Source organism: Panthera onca, chromosome B4 (genome assembly GCF_046562875.1).
Source record: "Panthera onca isolate mPanOnc1 chromosome B4, mPanOnc1 haplotype 2, whole genome shotgun sequence".
Classification (NCBI taxonomy): domain Eukaryota; kingdom Metazoa; phylum Chordata; class Mammalia; order Carnivora; family Felidae; genus Panthera; species Panthera onca.
Genome location: NC_138345.1, coordinates 80,600,384 through 80,617,400, shown reverse-complemented (window position 1 = coordinate 80,617,400; position 17,017 = coordinate 80,600,384). Strand labels below are relative to the sequence as shown.

Sequence of the window (17,017 nt, the reverse complement as noted above, 5' to 3'; positions counted from 1 at the left end):
GGTGTGAAGGACTCTTGTCCTTCACCAAGAAGAAAGAAAAAAAACAAAGAAAGAAAGAAAGAAAGAAAGAAGAGAAAAATTAACATTTTCCCCCATTTTATAAGAAGTGGTTCATCTTCAGCAAATCTCTAAGCCCCTACTAATATTTCTTGTATTTCTATTTAGGAAATACCTGCTCAGCAAAACAAACTTCATGTTCAGAGTAATTAAGTAACACAGGCTAGGAAAGGTAGATTTCTGAAAACCGTATCAGAATCCCCTCTTCAGCCAGAGGAAGTGTATCTATGGAGGCATTTGTGCTCAGGAGAGAGCTGCAATGACCATGTATAGAATGGATTGATCCCCTGCTTTGTGTCTTAGAAGCCATCTCCCTGGATATTTGAGAGTTCATGATACTGGCGATGTTAGTATCCCGCCTGTGAAATGCTCAGAGGGCAGGGAAGAGTAGTGGATCAGCAGAAAGGTGAACATATTGAGACAAACATGAGGGTGGGGACAGAACATTCTGTAGGGCTCCTTGCTCTCTTTGACAGATGTAAGAAACTAGACACAATGGGATTAGCTCTCAAAACACATTCAGTTGTGTGTATGTGTGTGTGCCCACGTGTGCAGCCTCAAGAGGGCATTGAGGAAGACGCCAAATTTTCTTTAAGAGCTGCCTTTTGCAGAGGGAGGGATGCAATATAATTCATCAGGGTCACCCACATCACAACTCCTGGAAGGTTATACAGACAGTTAGCTATTGAACTCAGAGCAGGAAGGGGCAGGAAGGGTGTGTGCAGTCAGCAGAGGAAAGAGGGCGGGGACTGCATGCAAAGCGTTTACATTCATTCTCCTCCCCCACATGGTTCCTGGGCCAGAGGGCCAATCCCCAGGCCTTCCTTCTTTCTCTGTGCTTTTTGTAAAGCTCTGAGCTAACCTGTTAGAACCATCTGCTGGGTGGGGGAAATGCAACCAGCGCTCAGTTGCCGGCCCACAGGCCGAGTGAGAGCCATTGAAGCAGAGAGGAGGGAGGCAACAGGCAGATTTATGGGCAGCAATCTGTTCCCCCCACCCCAGGCCCCACTGCCAGGAGACAGCTTGATAATCCATCAACCCCACTAATGAATTAATTAGTATTCCCAGTAATCCTGACCCCCAAAGGAGACCGGCCCACGGGCCCCTCAGGGGGCTAGAAACTGCCTTCTTAGACCAGACACTGAAGCCCCGGGACCAATGCCTGACATTAGGCCCCAGGGTGCTCAACTACATGCCACAGACCCTGTTGTTAAGATCCCCAGATGTCCCTCCTTCTCACCTTCCCTCGGGAGACAGCTAGCTTTTGCTGAATTGAAACCAATACTACCAACAAATGGAGTCCAGAGCCATAAATCAGGGATGGTAGAAAGCGAGGATTCATGCTGCCTAGATTTAGGATAAAACTTGAACAGATCCTAAAGCTGCCCTCCAAGGATTAGTACAGGGATGGAGTAGGTTAGGCCTGACCTCAAAAAGCTCCAGGAGGGAAATGACACAGGGTCAAAAATAATTGTGAAACAGGTTGAAACAGAGTGATTGGTGACATGAATCTCTCCTGAATAAAGACTGCAGTGAAACAGAGATGTCTGTGAAACAGCTGAGTTTCTGAACAGTCTAGTCTGGAGACTGGCATGTGGGAGATTCCCAACCCCCCCCCCCCCCCTTACAACAGTAAACACCACCGCTGTTCTTTTACAAAACTCCAAGATGCGATGGGGTGAAAAAAGCTTGGAAGTAAAGAAACCTGTGTTCTAAATCTTAGCCTGCTTCTAGCTGTGTGGCCACGATGAGTGATCTAAGCTCTCTGGGTCTCATGTCATCAATGATCCGGTTGGATCATGATCTCTTAGGTGCTTTCCTCCCAGCTGTAACATTTAGTGATGGTGACACGGCCAAATGTTACAATTCCCCTTGGAAAGTGAACAACACTAGCTCTTCAAAAATATACAATTTGAGTCCCCAGGTTTGAATAAGGTAACCAACCAGGTTAATGACAACAGTGGGTCTAGAAAACAGATAATAGACATGGGCGTCCTCTCTCCACCCAGATTCCTGGTCTCTCTTAAGGACGCTTGACTCAACCTTCTCCCACCCCATTCGTTCAAGGCCTTTGCATTTGCGCACTCACAAGGCACACAGAGTAACTCATTCCAGCAACAAAATAATGACCTGCATTTGTTAAAAGTCTACTGGGAAACTGCTGCGCCTTTGAGAGCTCTGTACCTTTGCCTTCAGCCTGCCTCCCTACGCTACGATACCCAACTCCTAAGAACACAGTCCTCTTGGATTCATTTGAATCCTAACATTGCCTTTCACTAACCATGCCACTTCAGACAAGTTATTTATCTCTCTGGGCCTCAATTCCCTCATCTGTAAATTGAAGGTAATAATGTTTATCCAATGAACTTGCTCTGAGGAGTATACATCTCATTAAATATGAGATAATGTATGCCAAGTACCTAAGATAGAATCTGGCACTTAGCAAGTGTTCAATAAATTGTAGTTGTTATTGGTATTTTGTCTTAAACATTTAAATCTGATTTTTTAATCTCTTAGAAATCAAGGAAAAACTAATATCAGAATCTCCATGTAGAGCTCCTGTCTCTGTGCTTCTACCTCAATATACATACCCTTTTTTATAGCAATGACCACACTTTATGCATTTATCCCAGAAATGTGTCTTATGTACATATAAAACCCTAGGTACCGTGTAAGAGTCTGGGAATACAGAGCTGAATAAGAGTTCTCATTCCTAACCAACTTCCAGTGTAGCGGCAGAGGCAGAGAAACAAATTATATGAGTATATAATTCAAAAACTCCACTTTGCAATGTCTTTCTAACATAATTACATGTGTACCCCAGGAGCCATATATGGGCCAGAGATGTTCATGGCAGTATTGGTTTTAATAGTGAGAAAGTACATTATCAATACATTAAATAACTCAATGGTTTGGCCAAGCAACAGAATATTACTTAATTTGCATGACTTGGCCTATATACACTAACAAGAAACGTATTTTATGTAATTTTTTTAAGGTGTATTTATTTTTGGAAGAGAGAGAGCACCCACGTGCATGAGTGGGGGAGGGGCAGAGAGAGAGGGAGACAGAAGATCCAAGCAGGCTCTCTGCTGTCAGTGCAGAGCCTGATGTGGGGCTTGAACTCACAAACTGTGACATCATGACCTGAGCTGAAGTTGGACACTTAGCCAACTGAGCCACCCAGGTGCCCCCGTACTCTATGTATTAACATATGTGGGAGGAAATGTAAAACTATATGTAGAAATTAGGTTCCGTATGATACACTTAATTTTTTTGAATGTGTACACATATGTTAAATAATAGATATTGTAGACACACACCTACAAACTGATAACAGTGAGCCTTTTCCTCAGGACATAACCTTCCTGAGAATAAGCACATTGAGAGTAGGTAGTTATCAAAGGAGACTATTTTCTTTTCATTCAAGAATAATGTATTCAGGAGCACCTGGCTGACTCAGTCAGTAGAGCATGCAACTCTTGATCTCGGGGTTCTGAGTTTGAGCCCCATGTTGGGTGTAGAGATTACTTAAAAATAAAATATCTTAAAAACAGAATAATGTACTCCTATATAATCTTTTAAAGTAAAACTGATATTAAGATATAATTAATGTATGCTCTTTTAAAAATCTTATTTCCCACGCATAGCCAACCTTATTTTCGGGAAGGATCTGACCGTCTCCCACTCGGCCCCAAACACTGGGTATACGGCAATATGCCTCTTCCATGACAAGACCACCCTAGCTTCCACTAACTCTGGCCCCAAACCCTCTGCCCCAAGAGCATTTGACAAGTCTTAGGAACACACTTTATGTTGAATTTCAGAGGCTTCAATTATGTGATTCCTAAGCCCTGAGAAATACCTGGTGGAGAACAGAGGGGATTTTCTAAGAATCCAGCCTGAATTTATACCACTGGAAGCAGATTAGGATAAAGAGATAAATCAAACCAAGTCTTCTGGGAGGACCAAACAGAGCACTGCCCTTGGCACTCTCCCATCACAGCCAAAGCTCCACTACTCCAAGTGGGCACTACACTGTCATGGCAGAGGTCTCCTTGCATGCCCGGAAGCTCTCAGTGGTCTACTGCATTAGCCCAGTGCTCTGATCACATCACTTCTAAGCATTCAGGAACTGAGTGAGATAGAAGCCAATGAGGAGAAACAAATTACTTACCGTGATAATTATAGCTAATCCTTATAGAACATATACTATATGTTAGATGTTGTTTTAAGTGCTTTTCATGTATTAATTTATTTTATCATCACAACAGATTTATGAGGTAGGTAGGTAGGTAGGTAGGTAGTAGTAACATCTTCTGTTTTACAGAGAAATTGATCCAATACAAAAAGGTTAAAGCACTTGCCGAAGGCCACGCAGGGAGTGATGGTGTCCTATATGATGGTCCTGGAATTTGGATACAAGTAATCTATCTCTACAACATTATACTGCCTTCCTAAATCAGATAATTGATAGTTAACTCATCTAAAATCTATTGCCCCAGCAGGGTTACTGAAAGTAAAATGATTCACAATGCCTGCTGGGAACAGCTAGCAGGATGGCATCCACATCTGGTTCCCTACTGTCCGGAATATGTTCAGTAGAATCATATTTTGCCCATAACACACTTGCTGAGATTCAGTTTCAGGAGACTTTTTACCTCTACTGCCGATAATGTAATATGAAGAGATGGTTTCATGGTGGTACCTAGAAGCTTCTACGATAGGAGAGCTACTCCCCATTCATCTGGTCTGAGGCCCACTCTACCCGAGATCTCATGCTCTGCGACAGTATTTTATGAATCCAGAGCAGAGAGGATGACCTCATTTGTGGAAATAAAACAGGAAACCTTTTAGGATTTGAGCCAAGCAGAGTGCTGAAAGACCATTGTGGCAAGTCATATACTGTTTACTAGCCTGAGACTTATCTTCCAGGTGGGGTTTTCCCTTTCTCCCACTAATTTTAAAAGAACAACAATACCAAAAGAATACATGAAATATCCACATAGCCCAGTTCCCAAACTCTGATGTTCTGTTCCTGCAATAAATGATTTTTCAACCACAGAGGTCTGGTTGAATTTCTCATTTTCCCCTTCTTCCTGCTCACCCATTCTCTCAGCTAGAACTGCTTTCATTTCCAGACATTTTAATTCCTGGTCTGAGTCAGGAAGGCAGGGAATCAGGCAACACAGAGAATATAAAGCCATGCGGGTCCTCTGGGGCTCAAAGGTGAGTATTTGAAGATACCAGAATTATAGTGTGGGGAAAGGGTAGGGATAAAGCAGGAAACTGACATTTGCAATGTGTCTATACCCTACAGTTGCTGCAGCAGTAATCTGCATATATCATCTCTTTTAGAAATGCTTACAGCCAGCATTCCGTGAATTTTTACATTGAACTGAGAGCTTTACCAACATGACTTCATTTAATTGCAGCAACAACTCTTTGGAATGGGCACTATTATTATCACCTTTTTTCAACAGATGAGGAGAATGAGGTCCATTAATCCATGCATTCAATAAATATTTGACTGCTTCCTGTGTGCAATTAACACCGGGGATATATCAGCAAACAAAACACAAAGGACAAGGGACTTGCCCAAGATCACATATCCAGGAAATGAATGCTATACTGCTTATTGGTATGTCCCTTTTATTTATTCTGATTGTTATTCTATTCTTTTAATCCTTAAGCACTGAGAAGATAGTTTTGAATGAAAACTGAGTCAGTTAATGTTCGCACCTCCTCGACAGAGTCACATTGGTTAACTAAAGGAAAGTCATGGTTCCAGGTAGTTACCACAGAAAGGGATTCTCTCGGGCAAGCTGAACAGTCTCCACATCCCCACCCTTTCTCCCAAACACACACGTGCGCACACACTCACACGGAGACAACACACATCTATTGTGTTACATGCCGATTCTTCATGTTCAGGGTGACCGTAAGTTCTGGTTTGCTTAGTATAGTCAGTTTGCACCCATTTTAGATCAATTAATGTCCATTAATTATTTTTTGACCCCCTTTCACTTCAAAGAAATCCCAGCTTTAATGTACTCTGTATGATCATCGTACTCACACTCTGCACTGAATTTCTGGACTTACCTGTTCCTGGACCATAAGTTGATTTTAGTTTACTCCACTCTTAAAGGGAAAAAAGCTGTCACTCCTTCCCCAGGCTCAAAAGGATGGTGATCAAGGGAGTTGGAGAGGTGTGGAGATATTGCAGAGCAGGGCTTTAAGAGTAAAAGATGATTAAAATGAGAACTGGGGAAGGTAAGGTGAGGGAGAAGAGGTTAAAAAGCAAAGACAAAGACAAAACCTCACTCTAACCCATCCCGTGACCCCGCGAAAAAATACCCCCAGGCCAGCTCTTGACATTCAGCCCCCACTCCTGCCTTCACCCAGCTGAAGCTGGTAGTTAGAAGCTCAAATCCAGCTTTAAGGGTGGGATCCGTTTATTCCCCCAGGCTAGAAGGGATTTAAGGTCTTTAAAGGCTGACTCAGGGCTGAATATTTTCCGTGGGTACCAGCTGGGGCCAGGATAAAACCGCTGTACTGTCTTCTAGGAAACCCTTGGAATAATTCTTGGGGACAGTTGCCACCTACTATTCTTGCGTGCCAGTGAAGTCTTTCCCTAAATATTGCTCCCCTGGCCCCAGACGGTTATTTATCGCTAGTATTGAGAGTTCAGTCTTGCCTAGATTTGAGAGTGATTGAAATGCTCTTCCACGTTCCCTGAGACCTTTGGGAATTCCGGCTCTCAGACCCTCCCTGTCCCTGTTTCCCCTTACTTCCTAACTGTTCCAGAAAAATGCCAGCCTCCCAAGATGGGACCTCCTTTTCCTTTTTCTCTCCCTAACTCCCTCTGCTCTCTCCCCTTCTGGCTCTGAGGGGGCTCCATCCCACTCTCTTCACCCCCACCCTACTGTGAGACCTGCCCCCCCCCATCTTCCCCCTTCCTTTAGCGCACATGTTCCTCAATTTGATTTACTTCTGTACATTGTGTGGCTTTGCAACGGTCGGTCCTTAGAGAGCCCTCAGAGGGAGCACTCCATCTGTCAGCCTTTCGCCATCCCTCCCTGGCCCCCAGCCACCGGCCCTCCCTCCCCTCCCTTTCCCGCGGGCAATTTCTAAGAGAGCCGTGGAAGATTTAGGCAAACTTCCCTTACCCCACTTCTTCCCACTTCAGCCCTCACTTGTTGGTTTTCCTTCTCCTACTTTCTCCCCCGCCCCCCGCCTGCCCCCGCACTCAACTTGATCCCTGCCGCCCTTGCAAGGAAAACCTTTGAAGCCGCTGGAGTCGGTGAGAAAGTACAGTCCGGTGAAGTCCTTTTGCGCCTCCTTCCCTCCTGGGATGCTTGATGTCATATAATTAAGACTTGCTGATCTAACACTATATTGGGTCCTCAGTCAATTCAGGATTAGGCGCACAGACCGTAGGGGGCAATGGTGCAGAAAATCCCAAACTGCAGATAATCCAAAATTATTTCCCACTTAACAAGTATCTATTTGTTCAAATCCTGCGAGGTACTGAAGACACAAACATGAATAAAATAGGAAACACGCCAAGGATCCATAGTCTAATGGAGGCTATTCACATATACAAATAACTTTAATCGAGGAAAATGATGACAAGTGCAAAATAATGGGCTAGGACTCCTAGAGAAGATATCATCTCCTGGCTCAGGGAATCCAGCAGGAGGTGGAATTTGAACTATGCCTTGAGACAGATGTATTCCATTAACTCAGCACCAAATGGCAACTGGGCATTTACTGCATTTTTCTTTAAAGCACCACAGTAATCTATTTTATATACTGCGAGCAAGTAAACTTGCAGGAGTTTATTCGTTTAAGGTGAAAACCCTAGGGTGTTTTGTTCTGTTTGTGAGTGCTAAGGAAAACCCACCGATGTTTGGCTGGGGTTGACAATTCAATAACTTGTTTTCTGTGAGATGGGTGGCATGATAGTACCAGCTTTTAAGATTGTGACAGTTTGGAGCATAGAGAATAATAGCAAACTCATATTTGCAGAGAGCTCTCAATATCTGCCTTAGTTTTAAGTCCCTTGGGCAGAAAGTCGGAGTTATTTTGTGCATGGCAAGAGAAGAAGAAGGAGAAGAAGAAGAAGAAGAAGAAGAAGAAGAAGAAGAAGAAGAAGAAGAAGAAGAAAAATACCCATAGGGAGAGTGGCTTGAATGGGGTTATCCACTGAGAGGGTTTGACTTAGTGACTGCAGCTTGTCTGGAAACAACCAAAACAAAACCAAAACCACTTATAGCCACTTTAGTGTTAAGATGTGACTAACTCCTTGGATTCCATAATTTCACCTCAAATGACCTAGCCAAAGGAAACAGCCCCAAACCAGAAATATCCTCATGCATAAGTGAATTCATCCCTGTGTTATTTAGATGAATTAACATAGGAAATAACTGAAACAGGCTCAATAGAATAATTAATTCAAGTTAGGGGAGTTCATGAGATAAAACTTTGCTATTTTTCCTGGGTGCTTACAGCAGATTTCCATGACATAGAAAAATGGCATAAAGTACATAAAAAGAACATAATATATAAAATTTTGTATAAAATGTGATCTCAATTACCTATAATGTATACTAAGAACTGAAGCTTTTCTTCTTTTTTTGATTTGAAATTTATTGTCAAATTGGTTTCCATACAACACCCAGTGCTCATCCCGACAGGTGCCCTCCTCAATGCCCATCACCCACCCTCTGCTCCCTCCCACCCCCCATCAACCCTTAAGAACTGAAGCTTTTCTATATTTATGCAGCTTCTGTCTACATTAACCTGGCTTCCGTATTCCAAAAGTTTTGCCCAGAAGGAAAAAGCTTTCAAATAACTTTACTGTTTATTTCAGGAATTTTGCTGAAAAAAAATTCTTAATGAACATTGAATGACAGTATATCAAATGACTGTTTACTATCATGACTCTTCTTTTTGTTTTAATGTTTATTTATTTTTGAGAGAGAGAATATGGGGGAGGGGCATAGAGAAAGGTTGACACAGAATCTGAAGCAGGCTTCAGGGTCTGAGCTATCAGCACAGAGTCTGATGCAGGGCTCGAACTCACGAACTGTGAGATCATGACCTGAGCTGAAATTGGACGTTTAATGAACTGAGCCACCCAGGTGCCCCAAAGACTCTTTAAAATTCTCATCCCATAATCCTTGCTTTGCTTTCTTTCTCAATCCTAAATTATTCTGTTATCTTTATCCAATTATCTTTATTCCTCACATTGGAAAAAGCTTCTTAAACTATACTTCTATCTTACAAGACCCCTTTGTGCCTCCAAAAACCAAAACAAAAACAAACAAAAAAAAAAACCCATACTCCCTGCCTGGACTCTGACAACATAGTGATCTCTCTTGCTGTGGAAAGCAAGAAACTAAACTGTGTCCTGTAAACAACTTATTGGCAGAATTTTTGAGGAATACAGCATTTTTGAATATTCAAGAAAAAAAAAGCAAGAAAGAAATACAGCAGATTTTTAACAATCATTATCGTTTAAGCAATAAACTATGTTTGACTTTTCTTTTCTTTGTTTTTTATTATAAAAAATGTATATTTTACAACTTTAAAATGAGTTATTAGTGGGGTGCCTGGGTGGCTCGGTCGGCTGAACATTCCACTCTTGATTTGGGCTCAGGTCCTGATCCAGGATCAGACTCTGCACTGAGAGTGGAGCCTGCTTAAGATTCTCTCTCTCTCTCTCTCTCTCTCTCTCTCTCTCTCACTCTCTCGCTCTTTCTCTCCGCCCCTCTCCCCCACTCACACGCACGCACACACACACTCTGTCTCTCAAATAAAAATTAAAAAAAAAAAAAAGAAAAACTTGTCTTCCTTTTCAATTAAACCTCTGCAGCACACAACACAGCACATTCATTACATTTGTTGACCAGAACCAGGAGAGATCAGGGCACCTGAGTGGCTCAGTCAGGTAAGTATCTGACTTCAGCTTAGCTCATGATCTCAGGGTTTGTGAGTTTGAGCCCCACTTTGGGTGAGCTAGAGCCCCACTTCAGGCTCTGGACTTGTTCTCTCTCTCTCTCTCTCTCTCTCTCTCTCTCTGCCCCTTGCTCACTTGCTCTTTCTCAAAAACAAATAGATACGTTTTTTTAAATAAAATATTTTTAAAAAAGGAACCATAAGAGGTTATCTCTAGAATCCTGCATGGCTTGTAGGACCACCTGACCTCATTGCATAAATGTCTACTAAGACCATATGATTGCCAGACCCTGTTCCAGGCACTGATGGAGAATTGAACCGACAAGTTTCTTTGCAATTACATGATATGATTTATGCTTAAGTAGAAACTCGAAAATTTCATTTCACAGGTGCTTCTCAGGAATACTCTCCTGATGTTTAAAGTCAGAATGTTCTACCTTGGTTTCAACCTGCCTTAGATTCCTCCTGCTATGAGAGAAAGACTATTTCTTTTCTCCAGTGCGAGGTCCTTGTTAAAAAATTCTTTACTCAGGGGCGCCTGGGTGGCTCGGTCGGTTAAGCATCCGACTTCGGCTCAGGTCATGATCTCACGGTCCGTGAGTTCGAGCCCTGCGTCGGGCTCTGTGCTGACAGCTCAGAGCCTGGGGCCTGTTTCGGATTCTGTGTCTCCCTCTCTCTCTGCCCCTCCCCCGTTCATGCTCTGTCTCTCTCTGTCTCAAAAATAAATAAACGTTAAAAAAAAAAATTAAAAAAAAAAAATTCTTTATTCAAGGGGCGCCTGGGTGGCTCAGTAGGTTAGGCGTCCGACTTCGGCTCGGGTCATGATCTCACGGTCTGTGGGTTCGAGCCCTGCGTCGGGCTCTGTGCTGACGGCTCGGAGCCTGGAGCCTGTTTCAGATTCTGTGTCTCCCTCTCTCTCTGACCCTCCCCCGTTCGTACTCTGTCTCTCTGTGTCTCAAAAATAAATAAACATTAAAAAAAATTAAAAAAAAAATTCTTTACTCAAAACAAATATTTTGTTCCAGACCTCAAGGACCTTTGGACGTTAGAATACTTAAAACACTGTACAAGCAATTTCATTAAATGTGTTATCAGGTGTAACTGGGCATCCCAAGAGAAAATAGTGAAGTGAGATGTTAAAGAATCCATCCAGAGAGTTAGTTTAGAATACAAAAAGAGAAAACAGAATGGCTTAAAATAGGAAAGTAAGATGTAGAATAAGAGGTGAAATGAGCCAATTCTCACGATAGATAGATAGATAGATAGATAGATGATAGATAAACAATAGATAGATAGATAGATAGATAGATGATAGATAGATCGATCTCCTACTGGTTGGTTTCTCTGGAGAACCCTGACTGACACTATATTCAAAATAAGTTGTGAAGAGACATTATTTCACTTTTGCAGTTAATGATTAGAAATTAAGAGGAAAGTAAATAACCAAATGATGTGCGTGCCTATTAAGTGTCATAGCAGGACTCCAAACCACATTTGCCTGACTGAAAAGTTCATAATCTTTTGATCACCCAGAGTGGTTGGGGAGATAAATAAGGCTCATGTGTGAGGAAAAGTATGAAAGGCAGCAGATAAAATGTGAAGAAGCTCATACAAGGCGCATGCCGAGGGAGTGGCAGAATCCTCAGGGGCTGTGGAGTTTCAGACCCAGATGACCTCACTCTGATACAGTCAATTGATTATTCTAAAGAAGGGGCTTACAAACAAGTGCCTGCTTGGCTCATGTGCCTTTCTGAGAATAAGTGGTTCATCCTTCCTAAAGTTATCATTCAGCCTTTATCTAAAAACTGAAACCTAACAATGGAGTTGAGTGGACCCACGGTCAGAGGCAGACCATGGGGAGGCCAATCCCCTCTGAAGGGGCCTGGGGCAACACCCAGTAGAAAAACGGCATTTCGGATATGGGTGAGAAGCCCTCATCAGATCCTCTCCTGGGAAGTGCCAACTTAGGGTTCACAGACAGTGAGGTAAGAAAGCTCAACTGTGCCCTTAATTATCTCAGTGTCCCTCCCTGTGCATCACTGAGACCCCGGTATTCCTGGGACTCAGAATGATTAGGCTGCCGCCACACACTCTCATGCTTCTTTACTTCGTAGTCCACATAGCCCGATAGTAAACATGGATTATTAAAGATTTCTGTGAGTCTTGCCTTATAATCTACAAGACCCTCCATGAAACAACTTTAAAGATAGCGGAGAGGAGTGGACACCAAGAAGGGTAAATGGCATGAGCCTAGGCGCATCACTTGGCCAAAGGGGCCTGCTCAAAGTTTTGATGCATTTAACGTACCTTTCTATCTACCCATTCCTTCCACCCATCTAAATCCAGCATGCCTGTTGTATCAGCTATTGTGCAAAAAGCTGGGAGTACGGAGATGAATAGGACAGAGTCTCTTTACTGTGGGGTTTATATCTCATTGGGAAGTCCAGAAATGATGGCTGTGCCTGTAGGAAGGCAGTATGAAGGCTGTTTCAACCACTGAGGAAGAGACATCCATCACTTTCGTTTTCCCAAATCCCACTTACTAGCAGCTCAGGCTCCCATTTTTCTGTGGGCAGAGCAGTAAGCCAAAGTCCATAGGTAACACACAGCATCTGGTGGGCACCAGGAGAAAGTATTCACATCTTAGTCCCCATCACGTTGTGATCCAAGCACACTTCTCAAGCCCATCATTCCCTGCTTTGTTTCTCAATATTTCATTCTGTAGCTACAGGAACTCCCTCACACTCCTCTGGTCTGTTCATGCCCTTTTAGTGGCTTCATCCCTCTTCCAATGCTATTTCTTCCCCAAGAATATCTTTCCCCAAATCACTCTTTTGGTTAATCCTTATTTGATTTTCTGGGAGCAAAACTTCAATCATTCTCATCTCTAGGAAAATTCTTGATACACCTGGGAAGAGTTAGGTATCTGATGCAAGCTGACTGTGTTCCCTTCAAAAAAGACGCATTGACATCTTAACCCCTAGTGCCTCAGAATGTGATCTTGTTAGAGAATAGGTCATCAGTGAAGTTAAAATGAGGTCATACTGGAATGGGGTGGGGCCCTATCCAGTATGACTAGTGTCAATAGGAGAAGACCATGTGAAGACAGAGACATACAGGGAGAATGTCATGTGAACACAGAGGATGGAAAAGATGCCTATATAGGCCAAGGAATATATAGGAATGTCAAAGATTGCTAGCAAACCACCAAAAGGTAAGAAGGGGGAAAACAGATTCCCCTCCTCACTCAGGGGGAGCATCGCCTGACGGACATCTCAAGATTGGCCTTCTAGCCTCCAGAGCTGTAAGACAATAAATTCTGTTGTGTTAAGTCACCCAGTTTTTAGTATTTGTTTACAGCATCCCCAGGAAACCAATATAGTGTTCCTCCTCTTCCACGCTCTCGTGATACCCTCTTTTTAACATTAGCCTCTTTTCTTCTAGACTGAATTCCTCAAGGGGAAGGACTCTCTTATTTGTCTATGCTGGGCCATGTCTAGAATAGTGCTCCATACAGAAAAGGACTAAAAGCATATGTGCTGAATCAGCAAATAAATGAATGAAGAGGAAAAGGAGACTGGTGACTCTATGGGGAAACATGGAGATCCAGTCCAAGGGCTTTGTTCTTTTCTTTTCTTTTCTTTTCTTTTCTTTTCTTTTCTTTTCTTTTCTTTTCTTTTCCTTTTAGCAACCCCACTGCCAGAATTTTTCCATTTATATCTTTGGAAATCTTAGCTTCTTCTTTAAATGCACCTCGAAAGGAAATGGTCATCAAGAATGGGACAGTTACGTGTGGGAGGGATTATTGCAAGCCAATTTGAAGAGGAAAGTTAATGCAAAGGAAGGGGCCCTAACTAGAGCAGCTCAGGTCTTTGAGAAGGAGAGTTGTTCTCCCTGAGTAAAGAAAGCATGAATTTGGGGCCCAGAAAGATCCAGAGATAAAACATTCCTCTACTTCCTAAGACTCATCCTTCTAGCTACTCCTTTTTGTCTTATCCCATATGCTTGCAGGTCACAAATCTGTTGTACCTTTCTTCCCTCGAGATCCCTTATCTCCCTTCCCAGAATTCCTGTCCTGTTGTAGTTTCTGAGCAATTTTTCAGAACTTCACTCCAGTGACCTTTTTAATAATGCTTTTTCTGATTCCTATCCCAAGCCTCTTGCACCATTACTGCACCCTCACATATCTCTTAAAGGACCTATCTGCACATCTACATATATTTAAACCAATCATGAGGCCCTCTTCTCCTTCAAAACAGAAATTATGTCTTTACATTCTTTAACATCCATCTCACTAGGAGGCATGTTGGTGGAATAAAGAAATGAAGGCCAGGTAAACTTTGCCCTAAGAAAATCGCAACTCTTCTTAGGTTGCAGGCATGAATAACGGAAGAAAAGCATTGGAACCTAGGCTACAAAACAATACTCTGTAAGGGGACTAGCATTCTTTCCCACATGCGACAGAACTCAGAACTCAAAGCATCGGCAGCAATCGTGGCAGGACAAGCGGCAAAGCATATTTGCAGGAAAGACCTTGGAGTCGGGCAGGATGGAAGGAGCAGCAAAGATAACAGTAGAATCTCATTCCTGAGAACGAGTTCCATACCCTTCTCTCTCTCTTGGCCCAATGACGGTGGCCAGGCACAGTGGAGGTAGGCAGCAGAGTGGATGGGATTTAGGAAGGTCCCTTTGAGTAAAACTCTCTTCTCTCATTCTAGTCTAATCTAATTCAAGGGGCCCAGATTGGCTGGGGAGGACAAAACCATCCAGGCAAGAAGAGGCAAATATCCTCAGCAAATATTGGCGGTGCTCATTTGCTCTTCACTGGCCCAGTACCCCAAAGGTGGGGGAAGAGAATTCCAGGCCAGAAAATATAATTAGTCAGCCTGCTGGTTTGGGCTCTAATTTAATCTGGGCAGCTGTGCCAGGAGCCTGTATTAGCATGACACTGGGAGGCGGAGAATATAATTACGGAGCAATAGAGAAGGGGAGGTGAGGTGGGATGGTGACCCCCATTTGTGCCCGCGTCCAGGATGGGGGGGAGGGGAGGGTGATGTCAAGGGGGAGTGAGGATTCCCCTGAGAGAAGGGAATAGGAAATAGGCTTCTGTCAGTGGATGGATGGCAACTTTAATTTGGCTTTTGAGAAATTATGTGTGTGGTGTGCAGGATGTGTGTGTGTGTGTGTGTGTGTGTGTATGTGTGTGTGTTGGTGTTGGTGTGTTGGGGGGACAGGGCTTTGTAGCTAGGGGCTAGTCCACTCTGCATGACAAAGGTGAGTCTGAAAGTTGATGGATGGCCTTGGTTACCTTGGAGGGGACAGATGGGAGGGGGATGTTGGAGCAGGTTAGGGCTGAGTTCTGGACAAACCCTTAGATACTTTTTCAGTGGGCTCGTCTAAATGGGTTAAGCAGAGTAAAGATTTTAAATCTGCACACTCATTGCCTCCCTTTTGCCTTTGGCAAAAGAAATGTTATTAAAAGAATACTTCTTAGGGAATGTCATTCATAGCAAAAAGGGACCAGCTACTAATTTTACTTCTAGGGAGTTAACTTTGTGCTGGGCTGTGGGTTAAGCAGTTTATACTTTATTACGTAGTCTGTATAAAGCTCCACAAGGTATTTGGTATTATAATCCCCACTGAACAACTGAGGAAATCGAGCCTCAGAGAAGTTGAATAAGATGCCCACAGCCACACAGCTAGTAAGTGTTGAAGGCGCAATAGAAATCAGGCCTGTCTGACTCTGGATTCTAGGCTGCTAACCAGCTACAAACTAACATCAGTTGTGAGTTACTATCACAATTGGAAATAGAACTTGGCTCTCCCACAACACTGCCTTTCTGCGCAGAGGACTTACGGGGGAAAGAGGAAGATATCATCTGCCAGGGTAAGAACTGGATGTATTAGAGAAGCAGAAACAAAAGCCGTTTTCCTCATCCTCAACCCAATGCTTTGGTCAGTGGAAATAAGAATGTGATAGTAACCGCTTAATTCTTTGCTCACTTGATGTGTACTGGGTGATACGCCCTCTCATTTCACACCTACGGCATTTGGAGGTCCCAAATGTCTCTCACTGTTCCATATCATGTGAGGAGACGTAGGCTTCTGGATTCCAGCACTTGCCCAAATACAAGTGGCTGACTCATGACAGGGCAGGGGTTCACATCCGGACAGCCCACTCTCTTAATCCGTGTCTCACTGTGAGCCACACTCATCCTTCAGGCGTCATTGCCTCGGATGAGGGAGTGTGGGGCAGCCTGACCTTCCCTCCGCCCCAGGTGGGATGTGTGTGATATTCCTCAGGCACTCCTGGCTGCCCAAGAACAAAGGAAAGGAAAGAAAACAAATGGTTAACTGATGAAGATCACAGTCCTGCAGGACAAGAGTCTCCCTCAGTTTACAAATGTCTTAGTAAATTACAAGAAATAGACAATCTTATCAATAGCCTAATCTCCAGAAACCTATGGACTCCGTTTCCTGGAGCCCCTAGCATCACCCTCCCCTCCATAGTGATGTGGGGAACAAAGGCAAGAAGGAAATGGCAGGTAAAATTAAATTTCCTTATAACCTGCAGCCCGTTGACAAATACCTGAGGCAAATACGGAGTACAACATTTCTCCTGGAACCTCCTACCCTCCTAATGTTAATAATGCTTTGCCACAGAGAAAAACAACCTTAGCTTGACAACTGCAAGGCCTCAGGTATCTTAAGAGTCCTCTTTAGCATATCACCAGTCCCTCGAGAGACCTCCCATTTGACTTTAGTTCCCCCACCTCCATAGTATATAACCAAGCCTTTCTTCACAACCCCAGTGCCGCTCTTTCTGCCCACGGGTTCTGTCCCAATACTTTAATAAAATCACCTTTTTGCACCAAAGACATCTTCAAGAATTCCTTCTTGGCCGTCAGGTCTGAACCCCACCCCCATCACCCAAAAAACCTCATCACCATCCTTCCCTCTGTGTCCATGATGGAGCTGTGAGGCCTATCCACCCCAA

The 17,017-nt window shown here is 43.4% G+C and overlaps 1 protein-coding gene across 1 annotated transcript in view; it reads left to right on the top strand.

The window, feature by feature from the left end:
• The first annotated feature begins 13,130 nt into the window (after positions 1–13,130).
• Positions 13,131–17,017, top strand: part of TESPA1 (thymocyte expressed, positive selection associated 1) — a 42,198-nt gene continuing 38,311 nt past the window's right edge. The window contains exons 1-2 of the mRNA XM_060657369.3: positions 13,131–13,234; positions 14,391–14,672. The gene's annotated coding sequence lies outside the window, so the exon portion shown is untranslated. The remainder of the gene's footprint in view (positions 13,235–14,390; positions 14,673–17,017) is intronic.